The following is a 6,987-nucleotide window of genomic DNA, read 5'->3' on the forward strand; positions in this document are numbered from 1 at the left end:
CGCCTGCCGCCGCTCCCTAGCGACAGTGCCGCTCAGAAAGCCAATGGCAAAGGTGCTTCTTTGCAAGTGCACGTAAATCCAGTGCTTGTTGGCTGCCCCCTGGCAGCTACAAATGCAGTTCGGAAAGGTAGTTCCCGTCGCCGCCTCTGAGCTGCCCCCGGGCACCTTCTGTTCTTCACCAAGAGCCCGGGTCCCAGGCGGCAAAGTTGTCAGAGGATGCTCAGCCCTGAGTGATGGATGGGAATTGGATGCTGCCTCTCTTGAACGCATTAGGCTTGGCCTGGAGCCAGTCAATGGGCTGGCGACTGCGAGCTGAGAACTTTAGCCGAATCTTGCGAAAGTGCAGACACCCGAAGGCTGGGAGCAATCCTTCTGCCCTGGTCTGGAAGATGAGATTCAAGGATCTAGAGATACCATCTTGTGTCTTTACAGACCTCCCTCGACGTGCTCCCACAGGGCTTTACAGACCTTGAGTTCCCAAAGGAAATGTCCCTGGATCCTAACCAAGATGTGTTACCTACCGAGCATCAAAATATGAATATTATTAGTGTTAACAGTGCTTTTAGAATTTGTCTAACAGGTTGTCCTGACCATTCCGGAAGAACGCCCCCACAAAGATGCATATTAATAAATATGAATGTTCCGAACAATAGGAATAATTTCCTTTTGAACAAACTGTGATCATATAGCATCTATAGCTTTTCCTTTTATTTCTTCACTGTATCCCCAGTTTTCTATAATTCATCATTTTGTATTGATGTTAGCACTTCTGTTCTGCACTTTAAATAATATATTTATGGGGAAACAGGTAATCGTGATGATATGAAAAAACTGATTATTGATGTGAGAAGATGAATTATTGCAGGAAATGTAGCTGCATTTAATAATTCAGAGATGAAACCCATCTGAGAGTCGCTCGGATTTGAAGTTCAAGATTTCTGGTAACCTGACCCAGACATAATTTCAAGTGGAAAGATGCCCAAGGTACTACATTTATAATCATCCTCAAGGGATCTGCTCAAGGAGACTTAATTGACTAGCAGTTGGGAGTCAGGGTTGTTAAGTGTTTTCCATTGTGGTTCAAGAGTACACTCATATACTCTTTAATAAATTCACAGGTCATTAAATATACAGCATATACCTAATTCTTAATTGCTATATAGGGAATGCTGGTGGTGCGGCTGCATAAGCACCCGGCTGCTAATCCAAGGTCAATCCTTCAAAACCATCAACCAGTTCCTGTCTGCTCCCTTAAAGATTTAGTCTCAGAATCCCTATCTAGGGTCTCACAGTAGATTTTGTTTGGTTTAGGAGATGAGATATGGTATACAAACTTAAACAAAGCCATCTAATGGCCCATGTGTGGTTTTTTGATAGCCCAACTATTAGAGAACCCGAATGCTGACTTTGAGAAACCAATAGTCTACTTGCTTCAAGAATCTTAAGGAGAAATCAGTTCATCAACACATGAGTGTGTAAGGCTTGACCATTCTCAGATCACTGCACTTAAAAGAGACAAAGCATCTAATGGCAATATTGTTTTATGTTTAAAGGAAAACATAAATGTACAGGCATTTATGCATGCTAAAACAATATCACCAAATAATTATTTTTAATTCAGAACATACTTTGAAAGCTTTTCAAGGCCTAGACCAAATGCTACCTCCCCCATAAAGCATTTTCTTGTTTCTTTCCACTAATCCCCAAGCCCGAATGCATCACTACAATAAATACAAGAATAAGTAAAAAGATCCTACTGCTGAGAGCTCCAGTTCATACACTTACTGGTTTATTCCAAACATCATTTGTTTTAAGATGTCTCTTTGGTAAATACATGACTGCAGAAATATTCCCTCAGTAACACATTTATCTTAGTCTCATTAGGGTGCCTTAAAATATGATACGTTTTGTTCCATAGAAAGACATTATTTTGAGCTCAAGGCTCATATCCAAGTTTGAACAAAACTCGCATAGGCATCTTTCCAAATCATTGCAGACAGGCAACATGCTTTCAGGAAAGCTGCCCCACGTAAAATAAATTTTCTGATGATTCAAAGAATTTATGAAAGGTTGGGAAGACCTCAAAGACGAAGCATGAGAGGAGAGACTGTCAAAGAGATTGTAGCTGAAGTCCACAAACTGATATTAAGAGACCTTAGAATTAGCATTGATGCAATAGCTGTTGAAGTTGGTATTTAGCATTTGCCATTTTATGCAAACATGTTGACCTTAGTAAGCTTTTGACTTAATTGATATCAAGTGTTGCCCAAAGATCAGCTTGTTCAAAGAGCTAAGCTATCTATCTGTCTTTTAAGCAAGCTTGAAGCCAATAAAGATCGTTTTGGAGTGAGTCATGATTGGGGACAAGTTTTGGATTTACCCATAGGATCCAGAGAGCAAGGTCAAATCCAATTAGTGGTTCCCAAAGGGATTAGCTAGACCAGTTAAAGACAAGGAAGTCTTGCCAGTTCAGAAAATATCAGCCACTGTTTGGGGACCAAACTTCAAAAATTTGACACAAAATAAATTTTGAGAAAATTGGAAATTGGATTGGTGAGTAAAAAGTCAGGAAAATTGCAACACGACCACACGCCTGCTCCTTCATCTCAGGCTGCACGAGCTGTCCTGTGATAACCTCATTGCGAAGCCTTGCCTCATCCATCCTATATTTCTGATTTTGCACCTTTAGACTTCATTTTGGTCCCCAAACTCTAAGAGCACATGAAAGGAGCACAATTTGAGTCCCTTGAGGATGCCAACCTGGTCATTTTGACTCTGCAAATCAAAGCACATAGAATTCTTTGCGAGAAGGGTTGGAGGGATGAAAACACTGACTTCAGAAGTTTATAGACCTAGATGGAGGCTGTGTTAAGAACCAACAGCCTCACTTTTCGATATTTTTTGTCTAAAGAAAGGTTCCATGATTTTTGTAGCAGTGCTTTTGACTTACCTTGCTAGTCAGTGCACAGCATCCTTATGGCAAATATTGTGATGGAAGCATGAGTTCAAAGTAGAAAGCTCTGTCTTTGCCCTAAAGGGGTCAGTGTTTTTGACATAATTGCCATGTATAGAAATAATATTATTTGTGCTAATATAGATATCAATGACATGTCCTAACATAGATATACAGAACATTCTGTGAAAGTCTTGGTGATGGAAAAATCAACTGTGTCTGGTATTCACAAGGAAATATTTATAAAGTAGAATAAAATGTGAAAAATAAAATGCTGAACTTTTCTAGATGGAATTGCTGGAATGGGAATATGAGGAGAACTTCAAAAAGTTCATGTGAAAATGGAATTTAAAAAGAAAGAATTTTTTTCTACTGACTTTTTGAAGTCCCTTTGTGGTATTCAGGGCTTTGCATTTTTTAAAATGGCATATGGAAAGGTACAGAGGAATGAAAGAAGCTGGTGGTTAGGAGAATTGGCATATGAGGCAAGAAAAAAAATAAAAGTAACCAAACAGAATTCAGCTCTTTGAAGGTCTTAAATGTCTTGTTGAGGAGTATAAACTTGCATATACTAGGCAAGGAAAAGTGATTAAAGACTTTTGAGGAGGGGAGTGATAAAGTCAAGGTAAATGTTTCAGAAAGATGACTCTGGTCACAGCATGCATAATGCACTGAAGACTGCTATAGCAAAACCAGTGTGGATCATCATAGTAATCATATGCAAAGGATGTCGGTCAATGCTAGGACTGTAGGTGTAGCGATGAAGTGTGTAGAATGTATTCAAGGAATATTTAAAACCAATTTATAAGATGAGGTTGGAAGAGGGACTAAAGGATGACCCTCTGCTTTCTGAAATGAAGCTATAAGATGATAAATTATTCCCCGAAGTCATCCAATGAATAATTGGTAGGGTTATATCTTAATTACAGTTTTTCTAACTCCAAGGCTGAAAGTTGAAACTATTTCCACTCTCTGTATCCTGAAAAAATGGTCAAGAATGTAGTTTGTATATCAAAGCTTTCATTATTTATAAGGGTTATATCTCATTTGTGGTACACAGTAGGGACACAGTAAATAGCAGTTGAATAATGAATGAAATATTAGATTCAAACCAACTTAGTTCTGTCATGCTAAACTTTGCCTCTAACTCATGTAACTTTTCATTTCAGTTACTAAATTATGTATGCATATTCACTTTCTCTCTCTTTTTTAGATCCTCTTCATAATTGTGAACTTTCTAAAGTCATGAACTATGTCAACAATTTTCTTATATTGACAGCATGTAACAATATATTTTCATTATGTATTCTGAATAAACATGTTTAACTTAAGTAAGATTATATTGTTATACATTTTAATAATTTGTTTCAGTTAGTTCTTTTAAGATAGTCCTTTTAACAAACAACCACAGTTTTCAACTGGATGTAATGTTTTCCAGTAACCCTAAGAGTGCCTTCACGGTCCTTCATCTGCTCCTTGGCTGAGTGCAGCATGAAATGTTCGTTTTCCTGGGAGAATCTTTTGACCTCATTGCGCTACCTGAGTGCCTGTCAGCACAATTTATGAATATACAGAAACCAATTTATAGAATCTACTAAAGCCCTGGTCTAACTCCATTTGTAAGACACCTGGCAGCCACTCCTTTAACAACAGATTTTTGAAGAGGGACTAGGGTCATAGTGAAGTCTAGTTGACCCAATTAGGAAGTATTAGCAAGTTAATCCCTTGGAATCAATGAAGTATTAAAAGCATAGGGCAGAGAAGTTCCTTGAAGGATTTCGTGAATGTAAACTATTATTCCTGAAACATACATATCCCAGTTCTGGACTGTTTTCACGTTACTGCTTTGCAGCAAACCTTTGTGTTTGGAGAATCATGGGAAGATATATTCTAGAAGAGCAAGTGTCTCATCCAGTATTCAGAATGCTAAGCCAACAGGTGGAGTGACTGCACTACAGACTGATATCAAGGTGATTCCAGAAGAGATAAAACAGAGGGAATGGTCTAAGTGAAGGATTTTCCCAAATGCAATTTGATTCCAAGTTTGACTAGTCAGTAAAACGAATAATTTTTATTTAAATTATTTTCAAACTGTTACATAGTAATAATTCTAGATGTGTGAACTTTCAAAATATATGTTTCAGGAAACAGCCAGAAGATATGAATGCAAGAGTGTTTTATCACTGATTAAAGTCTATTTTCGGGCACCAAGATAGTGGCTTCAGCATACTATTACCCTGAACTGTACTGGTGTTTAGGAAGAATCAATAAGATGTTCCTAGAATTTGCTAGTGGCTGATGAATTGATGATGGGTTCTTCCACCCCCAGGTTCCCCACCAGGAGAAAAAGATGTGGCAGTCTGCTTCACTAACAATCACAGCCCCAGAAACATTACGGGGCAGCTAAACCGTGCCCTACAAGGCCAGTACGGGTTCCGATGGAGTTGATAGCAATGGGGATGGGTGTAGTAATCTGAAGACAGTGTCACAAATGGCTTGTGGTCAACTGCCAATCTATAGATTGGTGGTCTGAACCCACTCAGAGGAAAAGAGATGATGAGCCGTCATCTCACACACATTTTTGACATGTTAACAGAAAAGAGCATCCCCTGAAAATACCCATCATGCTTGCTAAGGAAGAAGGGAAGTGAAAGAAGGTCCCCTAAGGAGAAGGATTGACACCGTGGCTGCAACAGTGGGTGCAAACACGACACTGTGAGGACAGCATAGGGCCAGGCAGGGCTTCCCTCTGGGGTACATAGGCCTTTCTGAGTTGGACTGGGTGGCACCTCGCCTCCAACTGAGCTATGGAGTGCAATAGTTCTGGACATCTGTTTCTGTTCCTATCATGGTCATGAAACTTCTAAGAAGTAGTTCATACCCTATGGGGTTCCTGTGCATCAGAATCCACTCAATGGTGACTAACAACCACAACCACAACAGCAATGCTCCTAAACCCCACGAGACTGCCTCCAAAGCCGCCACTACTCGTGTCACCAGAGTACCACTGATTTTTCTTTTGACTTCTTATGACCAAGAGGCATTTTAATGACTCATTTCATTTCCTCAGTGTGTTGATTTTGGAGAGGTGGTACCATGGACAACTGATATAAGGGTCATTTTCTATGCCATTCTAAATGTATGCATTAGCAAACAGATTTATATATGTCTCTTGTGAATTCGAATAATGCTAATTAATCCCCTGGCGATTAACTGATTCTAATGTCCCGATAACATTGCCTTAATGGAACTGCCAATCTGAGAATCCAATGCACACTTAGGCTGCCAACTGGTGAAATACTGCCTCCAGCCTTCTCAAATGATATTTCAAGCTCTTTAAATCTCAGTGACAAATATTGGATTTTAATATTTAATTTTAATACATGAGATATGTATAAGTGGTCCTTAACTAGTAAGATAATTTGTATCAATATACATTTTTATAATTTGCTTATTTGTATTAACTCATCAATCATTTAGAGGAAATCTATAGATATCCAATGGTGCATATTCCCATGGAATTAATTTTGAATATACTCTGCTATCCCTGGCATGCTTTTTGCTTATAATTTTCAAAATGATACTCTCTTCATGTTTCATTCCAATAAGTAGGTCTTTGTGTAGGAATTCTTAAATGATGAAAAAGGTTATAAAAGACTACAAAAGGATTCTTAATTTTTTGTAAAGGAGGAGAAAATACAAGAGGCTTACGCAAACAAAAGATGGTTCAGTAAGGGAAAGCAATTCTAGCTGCTGTGCACCCTGGGGAGCAGGCATTCTGCCGAGGACAGGATGTACTCTTGCCTCAGTCTGGCTAGCAGAGAATAAGTAACCTGGGATCTAGTTCTCAAATATGCATCTCTGTAGATGCCAGCTAATGCTCAGTCATAATTAAGTACAGCACAACAACCCTTCCAACTAAAGGTTGATGTTTCCTTTAGCCAAAATAGCAGGTCCACTATAGCCTAGACTAGAGACTCCTTTTTTGTCTTGTTTTTTAAAGGATGGCTTACTACTTTGCATAAACACTCTGG

This window comes from Echinops telfairi, unplaced genomic scaffold (genome assembly GCF_000313985.2).
Source record: "Echinops telfairi isolate 266 unplaced genomic scaffold, ASM31398v2 ScPeMD7_1;HRSCAF=3_0, whole genome shotgun sequence".
Taxonomy (NCBI): domain Eukaryota; kingdom Metazoa; phylum Chordata; class Mammalia; order Afrosoricida; family Tenrecidae; genus Echinops; species Echinops telfairi.